Here is a 19635-nt window from a genome sequence, read left to right as displayed (position 1 = left end):
CGCCCATATGCTAGGTGGGATGTCCGCGGACAGTATTGCAAGTCTGCTGACATACCTGGGGACAAGTGACATAAATAGTACCCAAAGTCACAAGGGGATAAATTGTGTTTTTTTTTACATAACGTACCTGCCTCACGGCCCCACTGTGCCTCGCGCCACGCATATCCAGCCTGCCACAATTCCTACAAGACCTGCAGTGGTGCTGACCCTAGATCTCAGGTTGCAGCCCGCACATCACAGCTATGCCCCCCCATCCTCACCTCACCTGCTCCTGGCAGCCACCTGCAAAATCTGCATAAGAAATCAAACCTCTGCGCCCAGAGTCCCTGCCTCCACCCCAGTGGCAAGAGACATCCCACACCACGCTCCACCATCACCACCTGCCACCCCACCTCCAGCATACCATGTGCACTGATTAATGCACGCTCACTTATCGGCCAAGCACCTGATATCCTAGACCTCATTGTTGCCAACAACCTCGACTTCCTAGCCATAACTGAGACCTGGCTCCATGACGCTGCTGGCCCTGCTCTCTCCATTGCCGCTCCACCCAACTACGAAATTCTCTGCAATGATCGGATTGCACAGTAAGGTGGCTGGGTCGCTGTCATATTTAACCCTTGCCATCCGTGACTTAGACTCCAACCCCTTCCCGAATTGCCGGTCGCTCTCACTCAAGCTTTCCTTGGCGCCCACCTCCATGATCACGATGCACATCGTCTACCCCCCCACGAAGATGACCTCACGCAACTACTCATTAGCAACCTGAAAACCAATTCTAAAGCCATTGCACTAGGAGATTTCAACCTCAGCTATTCCGACGCTATGCCACATCCCTCAACAGGTGCCGACTCCGCCCTCAATTTTGCTCATAAAATTCTGAAACTCACACACGCTCATGGGCGCACACTCGACTGGTTACTAGGCCACAATTGTGATATCACCATCTTCTCCAACACTCCTTGCGCTTGGTCTGATCATCATTTCATCACATTCACCATCATGTTCACCATCACACCCCCAGACTAACCCTACCCCCCTCCCATCAGCCCCCCCTGTCACCTCTAGCAGCACACGTAATCTCACCAGAGACACTGGGGGTCATTCCGAGTCGGGCGGTAGGGGACACCGGGCACCGGCAAGGAGACCGGTGCCGGTAATCTCCTACTGCCCGATTCCGAGGTCCCCTAACGGGACCCGTAAGGGACGTGTAGTCAGACCACACGTCACTTACGGTTCCCGTTAGGCGACCAGGCCCGTAAATAGCACCTTCCCCATTCCCATTGAGCCCTATTGGGGCTCAAAGGGGAATGGGGAATGGTTGGTGCAATGGGGACTTACCGGTCCCGCCAGGGTCGGACTAGACTGGTAAGTCCCCATTACACCACAACGGACTCGGTACCATTATTAGAGGCAGTCATGGCGCAAATAGCGCCATGACTACTTCCAATCTCGGAATGACTCCCACTCTCCCCCAGTGGTCTATAACTCAACCTCAACGCAGATATGCCCCTCTCATAAAATGCACCTCCAAATGAGCCACAAGCACCAACTCCTGATTCGCCCCTGAGCTATTTGCCCTGCACGGTGAAATACGTTCTAGCGAACTCACCTGGCGCTTATACCCTACAGCAGTGAACAAAACCTGCTTCACCACACTGGCCAGAACCTACAAAAAATCCCTCCAAAGGGCCAAAGCATCCTCTTACAGTACCGGATTGCCAGGCCAAGTCTAACTCCTGCGAGTTATTTACTATCCGGTGGGAACTAGAGTACCCTATCTCGCCCCATCCATGGTCACCAAGAATGACACCTGGTGCAATGATGTCCAGAAAGCTCTCCTGGACAAAACAGACGGATTACAGAGCAAGATCTAGCTCAAACTAACCACCATCAACACCACCTCTGAGACCACTACCAGCCCTCATCTGCACCAACAGTCTTCTCCTCTAGTCAGCTTCCACTCAGTCACAGTACCAGAGGTCGCTGACATCCTAAAGGGTCTCAAACTTTCAGATGTAAAGTAGACATCTGCCCTGTGCCTCTCCTCAAAGAGTGCACAGACCTCCTAGTGTCGCAAATCACGGACATAATTAATGACTCATTTGCCTCCTGCTCCGTCCCACTCTCACTAAAAGAATTATGGATCTCACCTCTCCTCAAGAAGCCTTCTCTCGACCACTCCATCTCCACCAACTGCCAGCCATCACCACAGTTCCTTTCCTCCTGAAAATCATAGACCGGGCCGCCTACCTCCAGGTTCAGCAACACCTTGAACGACATCACATCCTAAACCCACGTCAATCTTCTGGCCATGGAACTGAGTCTGCACTTCTTGACCTCAAGAACCATCTGGACGAAGCCAGAGATTCAGGAAACCTTGCACTCCTTATGCTTTTGGACCTATTTGCAGCCTTCGAACTTGTTGATCACTCCATCTTCTGCCACCATTTAACTGCCACTGCCTCCTTCTCTCCAGACTCCACCAAATGGGTTGCGTCCTTCCTGAGTGATCACACTTCACAAGTCTTTTCTGACAACCACTCCTCCACCTCTACAGCAATCACCTGTGGAGTTCCCCAATGTTTCTGCATCTCCTCCACCCTCTACAATATCTATACTAAACCCCTCTTTGACCTGCTTGACTCTCTCAACATCAAGTATACCAATGACGCTGATAATACCAAGATCCTCATCCCCCTCACTGGTGATCACTGCCTGGACTCCCAAAAAATCAACGCCATACATGAAACCATCCAAGGCTGGATGGCCTTCCATCGCTTGTGTCTCAACGATGAGAAAACGGAACTCCTTCTTGTTGGCAACCCCTCACACCTCGCCAAGCTCAGCTGAGACTACCAGTTGTTTACCATTGGCAATCACGCCATCCACATCTTGTCGGCTGTCAAAATGCTCAGCTTCCATATCGATGCCACTCTCACTTCAATGCCATTGCCATCTCACCTGCATACGTGACCAAGCTCATCAACGCGAGCCAACCCTTTCCTTCATCTGACAACTGCCTTAACAGTGTCAGGGCCATTATTGGTGCAAAAATTGACTACTGCAAACCCCTAACTGGAGGCACCTCAGAGCGAAACCTGTACAAGTTACAAACCATCCAGAATAATGCCTTGAAAGCCGCACTGGGGGTAAACAGACAGGACCACATCACTGCAGCTAGGAGAGCACTCAGACTGCTTATGCTAACCGCCTATGTGCTCCTAAATTCAAGCGTCCCAAAGCTGTAGGCTCCAGCTTCCGTTTCTCCGCAGCTATGCTCTGGAACTCCCTTCCCCCCGCCTTAAGATCCAAGCCCTCCTACACCATGTTCGGAAAGAGACTGAAAAGCCACCTATTTCGTTAGCAGCCCTTGTTCCTGCTAGCTGTTTTGTAACAACCTAAGCTGTAAAAAGCGCATAGACGCTTACAGGTTAAGTTTGCTATAAAAAGTATAAATAAATAAATAACATTTTTTTAAAATCACAACCAGACCAATTTTCAAACTCTTAACCATAAAACCATAAGATCTCTAATCTATCTTCTAAGTTTGGAAATTCAACTATTGTTTTTAAAATGAAAACACATTTTTTACAGATTTAACTATATATTCAAGTAAACTGTACACCCTACACATAAAATTCACTTCAACACCTGACAGACACTGAAACACAAAGAAGCAAAATCATCAAGTAAGTAAACAGTTCCTTTTCCTTTTACTTATAAATATATAATATGTAATTGTACAAAGTCTAGTAATCTTTTATATAACTAAATATTAACATTCTATATTGTAATAGAAATGGCAAGCACTCTGGATTGACTTGAGGTATATTTCCCCAAAGAAGATATAAATGAAGAGGAAGAACCTTCAAAGGGTACATTATTTTATATCTCATCACAAAATAATCCAGTTGTGTTACCTACATATAAAGTATTGCATTTAATGTATTAACATATATTTTAAACCTCCAAATATAGAACAAGAAGTCAATGAACGTAATCTTGAAGAAAAAAAGAAGAGAATGTTGAAACTACTTTGCTAAACATCGCAAATCGTGTTAATCAATTATGTATAGATTCCACTCAAATTAAAAGTCAATTTACAGATCTTTCGACATCTGGAAAAAATCATGTATCAAGAAATATTGATTTTTATTTACCTACCTCTTCCTGTGACCCTTTCCCCCATCAATCATCCCAATCAATAATAGAGGACATTTCTGATCAACAGTATGATGACATTTCTATACCTCCTTCTCCCAATCATGCATATATACCACCTGCCAATTCCCCTATTTCTTCCCACTCTGATTCTCCTCTATCTTAATTTATTGTAATGTAAATTTATGTAAATAAATGCCATTTTTTTAAACCAGTTTGATGTCTGAGGACTATTTGCAAGTCTGTGTCCACACCAATGCTGTGATGTCACCTGGGTGTGCTAATGTTTGCGAACATACCACCACATTCTATCCACAATGATGCACTTTTAATTTGTTAGCGTAGGTGAAAGCGAGGCTGTGGTCATGACGATGCACTGGAATGACATCACCAGGGTGTGCTAACATTCACAAATGTCATGATGTGGTCGCGGACAGCCACGGATGTCAAGACATGACTGCACCAGTGCAGCGCAATGATATGTCGATGTCCCTGGTCGGTGTCCGCACTGTGCGGACATTTTGAAATCCATTTTGCTCCAACCCTAACAACTCTTAAGTTAAAACTTTACCCTTCCACAACTACTACTGACATTCCTTGTTGTTCTATAAACGTTGTACAACCTTTACCGCCCTTTGTCAGCCTCTGCAGTTGGCAGACAGGGAACAGTGACTGCTTACAGCACCTCTAGGAGGACCCATCCGTTTCTTATGGGCATTCTCAATGTGACACAGCAGAGAAGAGGAGCAACTATTGGGAGCTGCACAGCTTTTAGGAAATGGCATCAGTCATGGCCATCTCTCCCCTCAGGGACCAGCAATGCCAGCTTGAGGACTTGGAGAAGGGAACAGGGGCACTGGAGCAGATTAACTGCAAGAGGAAGAGGGTGATGATGTCATATAATCCAGTGGTTGGAAGGAAGCATTGGCGTGGCAGTTTCTCACCACCATTAGGGGCGTGCTGAAGGCTTAGGCTACCCGCGTGCGCTGCGCTTAGTGTGTTGCACTCAGTCATGGCCAGAAGGGGCAGTTCTCCTTCAGCACCACCTCCATGTGCCACCACACTCAGACATTCCATCAGACCGCCCTCAAAAAGGCAATTACTTCCTTGAGGCATCAAGGTATCCCTTCTACGGCATCATCATCCTCCATCCCTGCCCACACTCATACCACCTCAGTTTGGCAGAGTGTTCCTCCTGCCACATCACAGGCCATGCAGCAGACAGTCGACTCAACTTTCAGGAAACAACTGTCCTCTGTATGTGCTGTTATGCTCTCATCTGCAGGGGGGATCAATTCAGGAGTGCCTTTGAGGCAGCTGCAAAGGTGCATGAGAAGGATTGCCCCCTTCTTTAGTTACAATGCAGTGCTCAACGTCGTCTCTTCTTTATCTGTCCCTCCTTCTTAGTGGTTGGTGCCCCTCACTTCCCTCACCCTTCCTTCCTCCCTCCCACGTTTGCTGGCTAAATAAATATAAATTTAAAAAAAAAACAAGAAAATGTAGGTTCCATGTTGAACCATATTTCAAAGTAAAAAAAATAGAATGAAACACATACTATAACCGTTTATGTATTCCCACTCCTGATGTAGACGATCAGAAAACATGGAATGGAAGTTGTATCGACTCAGCTCCTATTTTATGTTTTACTCTTTAATGTTGGCTCATAAAATACAATTTCTATTGTTAAAACAATGTGATATGTATACATACCATGTGCAGACTTAAACTTTTTGAAAACATAATGCAGTTTTCACAATGTAATTTCTTTTGCAGAAAATATGCACTGTATTCTGAATATTGGAAAGAAAATGTTAATTTCCAAAATTTGTAAGATCTACTCCATTCTTTCTAAAAGTGTTTACTCCATCATGTCGAATAGTGTCATTTTCAAAAGATGACATTCCAAAATCTCAAAGAAATGCATAGACAGCTTCATGCATATTCCGCCTTCCTTTTTCTATTTGAAGACAAAACAGATTATATCTTTTCCACCGTTGTCTCTGTGTAATTTGGTTTGCGGAAAAAGATTCATCATTGTAAACGTATCTTTCATAGCAAACTGCACAGTAACATAACATAAACTATTTCCTCCTCCATGTACTATAATAATTTCTGGTTGTTTCAAATGCACCATATCTTCATATATGGGTAACAGTTGATTCCATTTCATTCCACACACTCCATACCATACCACCTCCAAGATTATGTGAGATAACAAGCTGGTTTGCATATATCTCCAGCCAATAAACCAGTGAATCTCCTATGATCCAAAGAGTCGTCTTGTTCAGCTTTGTGCATTCAGCAATGCAAACAAGAAATTAATCACTTGCTGCACTGTCCTCTGCAGTTCAACTCCTCCACAAACAGTAGGCCTGATTGGTTGAGCCTCCCGACGTTCTTGGACATCTCTGATGTACACGATTTCTGCAGTTATCTTTCCCTGCTTGGCATGTTAAAAATACCTGCGTGGCACAAGCGGTCCGCCTGTGAACAGTCATATTTGTCTACGGACATCGCGCACAGAGTAGCCCTTATTCCCCTGTTACACTCATCTCTGTAAAACTCTTTAATTGGCCATATTCAAACAGTCACAGACCTATCCAACAATCACATTCACAGACCCTACATCCAACCTTCCCTCCTTAGTTCAAGACTTGAGATGTATCTTTCAACTCTGGGAGTGCATTTGTGCTGTGATTCAGAGTCTGCTCTATCACAACGTACTTAACAAACTTTTAGATATGTCTATATCCAGGATCTACAACCGTCAACATAATATCAACTACCACCTTTTTAGTTTGGGCTCTTAGGTGTCATTTGAGACACCTATAAATTGAAACTATTGCATTAGAGTACAAATAGGGTTAAATGGCATATGTGGAGACACACAGCTTGCAGGTGTTGTTTGGTTATTTTCCCACCCATTGACTGCCCATTGCATGCTAATTCCTATGGCAATTCCCTTTAAGTTGTTGCCCCACCCCACCCAAAACACCTCCTCATGGGAACTCTTTGAGCTTGCTTTAATGAAGCCTTACCATCAATCTTTGCACTCAAAGTGCCTGCCAGTGCTTTTGCAAAGCAGCTGAGAGACAGGAATGGTATCAAACGTTCTGGGGTTGGTGTAATACCTAATTGGCCCTAACTCTAAAGGGATTGTTCTCTCAACTGATGTTTCTAAGGGCCGTCGATATCTGAAAGTCTAAACCCAAAATCTGTCTGTGTCTAAACCTATGCTTTTATTTATTTATTTAGTTTATTTATTGGACATTTATAAGGAGCTTATACAAGAAGGCAGTGTTTGACAAAATTATTATATAGGAAATCTTCTTAAAATAAAAATGGTAGTTCAAATAAAAAGAAATGTAAACCACAGCTGGTTTCAGGTAGGTGTAGTTCTGCCAGTTCAAAATAGTTCAACTCAAAAAGAGTCCAAAATGTGTCTAGGTCTCTTGGGGGTTCCTTCCCCAAGCTTCAATCATTTCAGTTCCAAACACAAATCCAAAATTCTTGTTAGGCCTCTTAGGGTTCCCTTCCCCAAGATTAGGCCTCTTTTTACAAGGTTGAACAATGTCTCTTGTGGGCCTCAGGGTTCCCTTCACCAAGCTTAGGCCCCTCTTCTCAACGTTCAACAATGTCTTTTGTGGGCCTCTCGGGGTTCCCTTCCCCAAGCCTAAGCCCCCAAACACAAAGTCACAGTTCTTGTTATGTCTCTCAGGGTAAGTGGCGTAAAACAAAATATGGGGTTTCCCCCCCGAGCCATGCTGAGGGGGCCCCAACCCATCTCTGCAACAAATCACAGGTCGTGCCACACTCTGGGCCGGTCTAGATTATCACGCTTGCTCAATAGACACGAACGTGCTGCTGAAGGAGTATGCCGCACCTGTATTAGGATAAAGATATAAATATGTGCTTTAATGCAATGTACAGCACACTTTCTTTCTGAGAAAAATTTGCTAAAAAGCCATAGTGTTTGCAATTGTTTTGTAGGGTAACCCCATTCCAATACATGCAAGTCACCAACAGTGCACAGGAACATTAATGCTTTGCTATTAAAAATGCCATGCCACATTGAAAACATGTCCCACTGGCTGCACAATGTAGACCAGTGTAGACATGTAATAGCGTTACAGTAAAGCATGCCAGGTCACATTTAGACATACCTAGACTGGTTGCACCAAAATGCCAGTCGAAGCAATAACACTAATCAAGAAGAGAGCACACATGCAAGCCCGGGTCTCTGCGGCTTCTAACAACAGGGCCGAACTCTTTAAAATCAGCAAGGAACTGGTCAATCATGTTGCGGTCTCTACCTCTCCTGTTCCCTCCCAGGCCCTCTGTTTGGCTCTGGCCTCTCACTTCTCCGCTAAAACTCAGGACATCCTGCCCTCTATGTCCTCTTCCTCTCCCTCTTCCTCTCTCGGCCCACCTTTGGCCATCTCTACCTCTCCTTCTCCTTTCTCCTCTTTCTCTCTGACAACACCTGATGAGGTTTCTAGACACGTCCGATCTATGAAAGTGTCATCCAAACAGGTGCTCCGCTGCTCCGACAGAACCATCAAGGACCATATTGACACCCTCGCTCCAGCCTTGGCCGATTTTTGTAATCACTCTTTCACCACTGGAATGCCCCCCTGTCCCGTTAAGCACTCCCTTGTGCACCCACTCCTCAAGAAGCTGTCTGCTGATCCTACCTGCCCGGCAAACTATCGCCCAATCTACATCACACCTTTCCTGGGCAAACTGGCCATCTCCCAGCTTACTATCCACACTGAATCTGGTGGTTGTCTCCATGACCATCAGTTTGGCTTCAGAGCTGCCAGAGGCATGGAAACTGCTCTCCTGAACACTGGTGAAGTTCGGCTCTCTAACCTTGAATTCCAGCATTCCTTCTGTTCTAATCCTCCTTGATCTTTCCTCTCCTTTCGACACAGTCAACCACGCCATCCTGACCAATCGACTACGTGAGAACCTGGGCATCACGGTTCAGACCCTGGAGTGGCTGACCTCCTTCCTTTTGGACTGCCCCTCCCAGGTCCAACTTGGTCCCTTTCTCTCTGCCACCTCTCTGTCTACCTGTGGCGTTCCCCAGGGTTCTATCCTCTCACCCTGGTTTTTCAACCTCTACTTGGCCCCTTTGGCCCACCTGATCCCTACCTTCTCCTTTAACTTTCAGTGTTATGCGGATGACACGCAGCTTTCCTCTCCTCTCTCGCTCATTCCTGACTGTCTATCCACGATTCAGGATTGGTGCGCCTCCAACAATCTCTGTCTTAATGCCAGTAAGACAGAGATCCATCTCATTAGGACCCCTGCCCCTGCTTTCTCTCTCTCATTCTATCCGCCCAACTTGGGCCCTCTTCCTTCGCCTTTCTGCGAGGCAAAAAACCTTGGTGTTATCTTCGAGTCCACTCTCTCTTTCTCTCCTCACATCTCGGACGTCGCCCAGAAGTCCCACTACCAGCTGCTCCTCCTCAAAGGGACTCTTCCCTTTCTCACTTTTCACCAGAAGCTCACTGTCTCCAGAACCCTGTTTCTCTCTAAGCTGGACTACTGCAACAACCTCATTCTCAATCTGCCTTCCTCTACTCTCCACCCTCTGCAAATAATCCAGAACAAGACTGCGAGACCTATCCTTGGCCTGAAGCCCAGGGATCATATCTCTCTTTAGCCCTGAAATCTCTCCACTGGCTCCCGGTGGCTGCCAGGATCAATTCAAGACCCTTTGCATTGTCCACAAGTCTTTCTGGGGTCGGGAGCACACTACATCCAACGCTATTTCCAAAATACCTTCCTTCTCGAGCCCTTCCCCCAGCTACCTCCAACTCTCTATGGGTTAGACGCTTCTCCAGGCAGAGAGTGGGGGGTAGATGTCTTTCCTCTGCAGGTGCCTCTCTCTGGAATGGCCTCCCTGCCCCTCTCAAACTTGAGGGAACTACCCGAAGTTCGGGAAGCAGCTCAAAACCTTCCTGTTCTCATCTGCCTTCTCTCTCTCCCTCCCCTGCTGATTTACCAGACTTACCTGTCTGCTGTACCGACTGGTTGCTTGGCTACTCTCAGAGTCTCACTGAGTCTAGGCTCCTTCTTGATCAGGCACCCTTGCACTGCCTCCGGCCCTACCATGTACTTAGGGGCTGTAACTGTAACCCTACAGTCCCTTGTTCTGCTTGCACTACCCAGAGCCGCACTGCCCTGGATGCACTTACTCAGAGCATTACTGCCCTGTTTTCCCCTTCCCTCTTCCTTGCACTTCCCCCCTCCCTTCTCCCTTGCATTTCTCGTTCTTGCACTTGCACGATCTGAATGACACAAGGCCTGGTAAGATCGTTTATCTTGTCCTCCCTCTATCTTCCCTCCATTGCCTTGTCTTGTTGCGCCTAGAAACACTTGTGTACAGGTGTGTTATAAATGACTTATATCATATCATATCATTTTATCACAGATGCGTAAAAACATATACAGTGCCGCAGTAAGAAACGGCTAGACTGGCAGCACCCAAATGCCGGTCTAGCCAGGTAATTACACTTAGCAGGACTGCTTTATCAGAAATGCACAGCTGTGCTCGCCTTGGAAACAAGACGACATGAAGCAACACAGGTTCAATCCACGGGTCCACGCTTAGAATTCTCTGGGTATTAAGCGCGTTATAAATACGCAACTAAGACATATTCAAGTAACCGCACCTCGATGCCCGCGGGCTGTGTGAGCGCTTTAAAAATGCAAATAAATAAATAAATAAATGCCTCATAGGTAGGTTCTGGGATGAGGAAGATTACAGGTAGCTAAATCAGGCATTACCTCCATGTACCTCTACCTCATCCCAGTACTTGTGTATGAGGCAGAGTGCCTCATATGCAAGTACTGCCTCATACACAATCACAGGGACGAGGAAGAATAGGGCTAGGAGTAATGTCGATTACCAATAAGTAATCAAGGTATTAAACACAAGTAGTGGCATAACACCATTCAGTTGATTGGGCTTCAGCACTCCCCCCCCCTGAAATTTTGGGCTATGTTGACTCAACCTGGCTGACCTTCAGAGCAGTTGCCGGACAGAACAGGACACAGATGTAAAAACCTGGGTTTCGCAGTTAACAAGGGCCCAGCAGTTACTAACGTAAAGAATTTAACTGTTAGTACCTGCATTCAAATGCCAAATATTTTAGGCAATTTAAATCGTGATGTGGGTTTAGTACTTGCAGTTCATGAGTGGGTGCTTTCAGAGTTAAAGGAGAAAGTTAACTGATTGTAACATTGAAGCTGCACTAGAATAGTCTCATTAAAATGCGTAAAGAAGTTAGATGCCCCACACAGATAAGTTTGCCCCTCCCCCACCGCCCGTGAGGTTAGCGCCTCTCCCAACAATTGAAGGATGAGTCCCCGAAATGAAGGTTTTGTTGCACCCCTGAACACAAGCACACACACCATTCACCATATACACACACGCACGGCCAGCCATTTACAGTACTCTTTCACCTTACAGGCACACCCAGCGCCATACATACATTTAAGTGTGCACCCTTTCACCATACAGGCACACCCAAGCAGTCACCCGTACATTTAAGTGTGCACCCTTTCACCATAGAGGCACACACAGACCCAGTCACCCACCCATACATTCAAGTGTGTACCCTTTCACCATAAACTCACACAGGCAGCCACCTATACATGTAAGTGTGCACCCTTTCACCATGCAGGCACACTCAGGCAGCCACCCATACATTTAAGTGTGCACCCTTTCACCGTACACTCACACACGCACACCCAGCCATCCATACATTTGTGTGCACCCTTTCACCATACACTCACACAGGCAGCCACCTACACATTTAAGTGTGCACCCTTTCACCATACACTCGACACGCACACCCAGCACCCATACATTTAATTTTACACCCTTTCACCATACACTCACACAGGCAGCCACCTATTAAGTGTGAACCCTTTCACCATACACTCACACACGCACACGTCATGGGGTTGAGGGGAGCCCTAATACTTCAAAAAGAAATTGTTTCTTTTTGAAGTCACTCTGACTTCATAAAGAAATTATTTCCGTTAAGGACCGAACCATAACGGAAATAATTTCTTTATGAAGGCAGAGTGATTTCAAAAATAATTTTTTTCTTTTTTAAGTCATAGGGCTCCCCCCTCCCCATGACATGGACGCCTCCAACCTGGGGTCTTCCAAGTCATGGGGGGGGGGGGGAGCCCTCGGACTTCAAAAAGAAAGTTTCTTTTTGTAGTCACTCTGCCTTCATAAAGAAATAATTTCTTTCAAAAAGAAAAATTACAGGAGGTTGCCAGTGCTCAGGGTTACCTTCACCTAGATTGGGCCTCTCTTCACAAGGTTCAACAGATGTTTCTTGTCGGCCTCTCAATGATCCCTCCCCCAAGCTTAGACCCCACTGGTTTCACACAATTGTTCAATTCTGTCAGAATGTGCCTTTCTCTTACATATAGTTTCTTCATGGGGCAGAATCAGAGACTTTCGAAAATGCCAGGTTATTTGCTCCTCCAAGCATGACCACTCAGATCTCTCAACCTCTTTCCTTCTTTTCTGTACTTGTATTCCTCTTAGCTTTTCCTTACAGGTGCCTCTTGCACTCCTTTCACTTAATCTGTATTCCTTTTACACTCTTCCTGTTTTATCCTGCACACTTGCACCTTCCTTTTGCTTTGCATTCTTGTGGTTGTGCCTCTTGCACCCTTCTCACTTTGCCATACACACTTGCACCTTTTCCCTTTTTGCTTTCGGGGCGCTTGCACCGCTTTCTTGCTTTCAGGTCGCTTGCACCATTTTCTTTCTTTCAGGTCGCTCGCACACTCTCCTTGCTTTCGGGTCACTTGCACCCTTTCCTTGCTTCCGGGTTGCTTGCACCCTTTCCCTGCTTTCGGGTTGCTTGCACCCTTTCCATTTCCTTATTCTCTTTAAAGACCACCTTCCTCTTATCACTCTTTACTTCTGTGCTTCTAGCACATCTTTCTTTATGCTTTCTCGCTTGCTTTCTACTCTCTCCGCTTTCTCTCTTGCTTTCTTCTTTCTTTACCTTCGTGTTGCTTGCAAATCTTGTCTGTTTCAAATCCCGCTCCAGCCACCCGCACGCTCCTGAGTTTCTCTCTTCACTTTCACAAAACTCACCAGGTAGCACAGCGCTTGCAAGCGGTATCCTCTGGATACACTGGGTCGAGGTCAGGGTCTCACCACCTTCCCCTCAGATATCCTTGGGACCGGCATATGTCCCAAGAGAACGAGCATCTCTCTGGACTTGGCCAGTAGGTCGTAGTCTGCCTCACTCTGGCTCTCTGGAGTCATGCCTCCCTAGCCACACTGCATCCCCTCAAACACACCAGGCCAGTGTCTCGGCACTCCGCTCTACTCTGGACTCTCCAGGCATCTCCTACTGTAGCTCCCTGCTCCTTGGCTCTCCGTGGTCCCGACAGGAACTCCAGCTCGTTTGTAGTTCTTAGCAGAATCACACCTTTTATACCTGAAGTAATTGCCAAGTGGAGTCAGGTGTAAATGGTTTGGGTTAATTGCCTGACTCGATCAGTGGGACAGCCTACTGGTGGACTATAGTAGTAGGCCTCTCCCTGCCTTCCTATGTTAACCTTAGGGGAAATCTTTACTGTTCTCGATCACCTCTTCCTCATCCCAGTACATGTTGGAAATGGGTAGAGGGAGATGGAATAAGATTGAAAAGACCCCCGAAAGGCTGAGGGAGTGTGTGATGATATATACCTGGGAAGGTGGGAATAGTGTGTCCCTGTACCAGTAGATGTTAGACCCCTTTGATTATTATAAGGCAATAACTGTGAGGAAAAGGGGTTTTCCCAGCATATCCTGTGGGTTTTGAGGAAGGGGAGACAATGTTTGGGTCAAGAGTTGTGAAAGGGTTTGTTCTCCCTTGCCATCCAGGATATTTTATCTTTCCTTTTCGTGAGGGAAGGTCAAGGGGTAGGATGGGATTTGGGTGACAATATCCCATGAACGACAAGGGTAGGTAGGATAGATTGGGGCAAGGAACGGGGATACCATGTCTCGCCTTCGGATGCCCTCCCTGCATTCCCAGAGGACCCCCTGCCCAGGGGATCCTCCCTCGCTGGTCCACCCCCAAGGTTGGGATCCAAGAGCGATGACCCTTCCCTGGCCACCTGAGCAATGGATCCCCGGGGACTACTTGTGAGAACTCCCTCAGGTTTTTCACACAGCCTTCTGAAAGTTAATGACTTAATTGGAGCTCTTAATCCGCTAATGGTGAAATAAAAAATCTCTTAACCAGTTCTGGTTTCAGCCGCTCAATTTATAACAACTATGTGTGTCCTTCCCTGAAGTCGTTTTATAAAGAAGAATTGGCAAAGCCAACAGTTTTGGCTTGTTTATAAGTATTAGGCATATGGCAGGCACTGGTATTCGATGTGCAGGTACTCACACCTTTTTGCACCAGCTATCAGTGGCCAGCTAATACCACTACAGCACTGTTTGGCAAGTGCCTTTCCCATGCCTACACAAATGCCTAAACTCTTGGCATGACCATTGCTTGTTCATAATATGGCTACAACTATAACTTGTTTTCCGTGATGCAAAACATGCTTCTCTTCAGCACCCTTCCTAATTGTTCTTTAGTGTTTTTAAAAGTACTTCTGCTTACATTGTGACTGCTACATATCCCACTACTTATAGAGTGCACATTTCCATAATTAAAAATACCTCAATTCCCAAGCCATGTTTAGTTTTCTCAAGGTTTGCCCTTTTATTTTAAACAAAAATAAACAATAAACCCTAGCCAAACATACTCTACCAGGGGATTCCCTACCTAGTCTAGGATCTAAGGGGAAACCTCCTAGCATTCACAACACTAAACCTCACACTTAACAACATCAACGTTTAAAGACACACAGAAACAACATAAATGAAAGGTTAGCAAACAACCAGTGTCTTGGATGACTTCTACCTGTCCTCGGCAGATCTTGCTACCTCAGGAATGTCCCAAAGTCAAATCTTCCAAGGAAAAGAAAAGTCTTGAAAAGTTACAAAGAAATAAAGTTCACACAAATAAAAATCCATTGGTAAAAGTTCTTCTCCACTTAATGAAAAGATTCCCCTTTCCAGGTTCCACAAAGAAAACAACAGCACCAATGGGACTCCTGGATAGCCTCCTTCCAGGAAAGAATGAACAAATTTGAAGACAAAAGCACCACTCCTGTTGAACAACTCTTCTACTTGCAAATTCTGCTGTGATTTTTATATACAGTTTTGTCAGGATGCTTCTGCTTAGGGTTTGCTCTCTCTCCAGCAACTCCCTTGACTTCTGCTACATTCAACTGTTAAAGTTCTGACAATTGTATTGGGAACCTCAGTTCTGCTACTGCAACTTATAGGGTTAGGCAAATTCCACAAGAAGTTTTTGACCTCTACAGGTTGGCGTCACAAGAAAGGGCAGCCGCTTTGCCTTTTCTTCCATCTTGCAGCTACCATAGAATCTGGGGTCACTATACGAAGATGTAGCACTTTTATTGGGAAAAGGAGAAAATGTGTTTCTTAAGAAGCTGGCCCTAAAGAGTCAGGAAATCCTGTGTAATTCAGAATCTTCATGGGAACTTCTGATTCATAACCCAATGAAAGTCAAAGTTTATTTGTAGCGTATGGATTGGATTCAGACTTTCGACAACATGAGGCTTGCAAAGATTTCTGCTTTACATTCACGATTAGATAAACCGAGGTCTTTTATGCCCCAATATCTAAGAAAGTCACCTGATCCAGTGATCAGAGCAGACTTTCTAAGATTCAGACTAAATTTACTCCCCACGTTGGAAATTCTCTTAATAAGAAACAGAGAGAAGTTGCCTACTGCCAGTTGTGACAGATGCGACGAAAGAACTAGTTACTCTTACCTTGTAACGTTCTTTCGATGGGATGTTCCTCCGACGTATTCCTTATCTTAGATAGAAATCCTCCAGCTTTGCTGGCCTCGGAAAATTTTTTCGCCAGAGGGCGCTGCGCGTCGATGATCGCCGAGTCGATGACCCTCGACGGCCTCCGTGCCGACGTCGACGTCATCCTGCCTATAAAGGCCGCGCGCAGCGTCCGTTGCTCAGTTCCGTTTTGTAGTCCCCAGTAATGTTTTTGGATTAGACTAATCACCTTGAAGGAGCATAGGCTGCAAACCCACAGGAAGTCATACTGCGGGGATGGATGGGAGGGTCGATAAGGAATACGTCGGAGGAACATCCCATCGAAAGAACGTTACAAGGTAAGAGTAACTAGTTCTTCGAAGGGATTGTGTCCTCCGACGTATTCCTTATCTTAGATAGACTCCCATAGCAGTGGTATTGTGACTGGAGGCGGGAGTAATAAAAGTTATGTTACCCTTCAAGAATGGACAGAGTGTAACACAGCCTTGCCGAATCTAGTTTCTTGACTAGAGGAGGAATCCAGGCTATAGAATTTGGTAAATGTATGTGCGGACGACCATGTGGCAGCCGCACATATATCTCGAATTGGCACCCCTCTTTGAAGGGCTGAGGATGTTGCGATACCCCTGGTAGAATGAGCCCTTAGATTTTGAGGAGGCTCCTTTCCTGCCAATTTGTAGCACTCCAGAATGGCTAAAATAATCCATCTGGAGATGGTTTGTTTTGTTATTGGAAGGCCCAACTTATGTCCTGCATAACCTACAAAGAGTTGGTCTGCTTGTCTGATCTTAGCCAATCTGCTGATATAAAAGCTCAAGGCTCGCTTAGGGTCCAGCCTGTGCAGTCTCTCTTCCTCCTTCCCCGGATGAGGAGGAGGGTAGAAAGAAGGTAATGTAATCTTCTGAGTGATGTGAAACTCCGAGACTACCTTCGGGAGGAAGTTAGGCTTCACCTGAAGAACAACTTTGTCCTTGTAAAAGATTGTATGTGGAGGTTTACACGATAAGGCTTGCAACTCGCTAACCCTTCTAGCAGATGTCAATGCTATTAGCAAAACAGTTTTGAGGGTGAGAAGCTTCAATGAACAAGAGTGTAGTGGTTCAAAAGGGGCACCCTTTAGGAAGTTTAAAATTAGGTTTAAATCCCATAAGGGAACTTGAAAAGGTTTCGGGGGATAAACATTAGTTAATCCTTTTAGGTATTGTATTACCAATGGAATTTTGAAGTATGAAGGCTCCTCTGCAGTGCGCTTAAAGATTGATAGCGCTGCGAGATAGCCCTTAATTGTGCCAACCTGTAGGCCTGAATTAGCCAGGTAAAGTAAGAATGACAACACCATAGGTGTACCACAAGAAAAGGGTTCAATATTCTTTTCTCTGCACCAGCTGCAAAATTTGTTCCAACGGCAGCGGTATAGAGTTTTAGTTGCCGGCCTTCTGGCCGAAAGCAACACCTCCATAACATCATCCGGAAGGTCCCAATCCTTGTACCTCAACCTTTCAGACACCAAGCGTGAAGGTTGAGGGTCTTGATGGCTGGATGGAGAACCTGACCTTCCTTCTGCGAGAGAAGATCCTCTCTGTATGGCAGTCGAATTGGAGGGCAGATGGACATGTCTAGAAGGTCCGGGTACCACGTTCTCCTGGCCCAATCCGGGGCAATTAGGATCATGGTCTTCCGAAACCTTCTCAACCTCCTGATCATTTGAGGAATGACAGGGACCGGAGGGAACGCGTACAGAAGTGGGAACTCCCAGTCCACTACGAACGCATCTCCTAGAGCTCCTCTCGGGGGAAATTCCCTTGAGCAAAATCTGTCGCACTTCCTGTTGATACTGGTGGCGAACAGATCCACTTGAGGGGTTCCCCAAAGGGCGAAGATCTCTTGAAGGACTTCCTGAGCTATCTCCCACTCGTGAGAGACTGTGCTCTGCCTGCTCAGAGCGTCCGCTGTCAAGTTCTTCTCTCCGGCTAGGTGAATTGCCGATAGAGAGATTCCTTCCTGAATTGCCCAAAACCAGAGCTGCATCGCCTCTCTGCACAGTGGTAGTGAGCCTACGCCTCCTCTTTTGTTGAGGTAGTGCATGGCCACTGTATTGTCCGTCATTATTAGGACGTTTCTTCCCCGTACAGACGGCAGAAAAGCCTTCAGCGCTAGTCTGATGGCTCTCAGCTCCAACAGGTTGATATGTAGTCTGGACTCCGATGGAGACCAACGACCGCTGATGGTCAAGTCGTTGGCGTGAGCTCCCCACCCCGTGAGTGAGGCATCCGTGACTACTGTTATCTCCGGCCATGGTTGCCAAAACATTTCTCCTTTCAGGATGTTCTCCCGACAGGCCCACCACTGAAGGTCTCGGGCTACCTTGACCGGGATCCGAAGGAGATCTGTCATCCTTCCTGAGAACTGTGACCACTGAGTTCTCAGTGCCCACTGGAGGGATCTCATTCTCAGGCGAGCCTCCGGCACGAGGAATATGCAGGATGCCATGAGGCCTAGCAACCTCAGAAAGTCGTAGGCTGGGAGATATTGGGCATTCTGAAATCTGATGACCATCTGCAGAATATCTCGAGCCCTCACCTCTGGTGGCAAGGCTCTTCCCAGGGAAGTGTCCAGGACTGCTCCAATGAATTGGAGTCTCTGTGATGGTATCATCTGTGACTTCTTTAAATTGAGGGAGAAGCCCAGCTTGTGAAGGAAGTGGCAAACATAATCTAGTTGTCTCTGAGCCTGTTCCGAAGATACAGCTCTGATCAACCAATCGTCTAGGTAAGGGTAGACATGAATCCCTTCCCTCCTTAGACTTGCAGCCACAACCGACATTAGCTTGGTAAAGACCCTCGGGGCGGAGGTTAGCCCAAATGGCAGAACTCGAAATTGATAATGAGAGCTGCCAATTGCGAACCTCAGGTATCTCCTGTGCCTGGGATGGATCGGCACATGGAAATAAGCGTCCTGGAGGTCTAGAGATACCAACCAGTCCTGAAGCTGGAGGGCCTGAAGGATCTGAGAGAGAGTCACCATCTTGAACTTGTCCTTTCGGAGGAATTTGTTCAATTCCCGTAAGTCTAAGATGGGTCTCAGTCCTCCGTCCTTCTTCGGTATTATGAAGTAGGGGGAGTACCAACCCTTGTTCCTTTCCGCTACAGGTACCAGTTCTATGGCACCTTTCTCTAGCAGGTCTAAAACCTCCTGCAAGAGGAGCGGATCTGGAAGCTTCAAAGGGTTGTTCCCCGGTGGATGACTCTGAGGGATATGTAGGAAGGGCAGGCAGTAACCTTGGGCCACTGTCTCCAGAGCCCAAGCATCTGACGTAATAGCCTGCCATTCCGTCAGATGGTGAGTTAACCTGCCCCCTACTGGTGTTCTGTGAGGGGAGACCTCAGAGTGGTTTTGAAGCGGCTGATGCAGTTGCCGAAGGTAAAGTGGCTCCTGCTCCTGCGGGTGCGGCTTTCTTTCCCCTACCCCGTCCACCACGGGTAAATCTTCCTTGGCCTCTTTGAGCCGGTCGTCCTCTGCCCTTTCCATATGAGGAATAGTAACGAAAGGACCGTC

At 46.5% G+C, this 19635-nt stretch overlaps 1 protein-coding gene across 1 annotated transcript in view; it reads right to left on the bottom strand.

Annotated features, from left to right (window-relative positions):
- The window catches only part of LOC138448779 (cholinesterase-like), a 457734-nt gene that overhangs the window by 112457 nt on the left and 325642 nt on the right, over positions 1-19635 (bottom strand). The window lies entirely within an intron of this gene.

Source organism: Ambystoma mexicanum, chromosome 1p (genome assembly GCF_040938575.1).
Source record: "Ambystoma mexicanum isolate Mex_15411 chromosome 1p, UKY_AmexF1_1, whole genome shotgun sequence".
Classification (NCBI taxonomy): domain Eukaryota; kingdom Metazoa; phylum Chordata; class Amphibia; order Caudata; family Ambystomatidae; genus Ambystoma; species Ambystoma mexicanum.
Note: the sequence above shows the minus strand (reverse complement) of the source record. Positions and strands in the feature narration are given on the sequence as shown.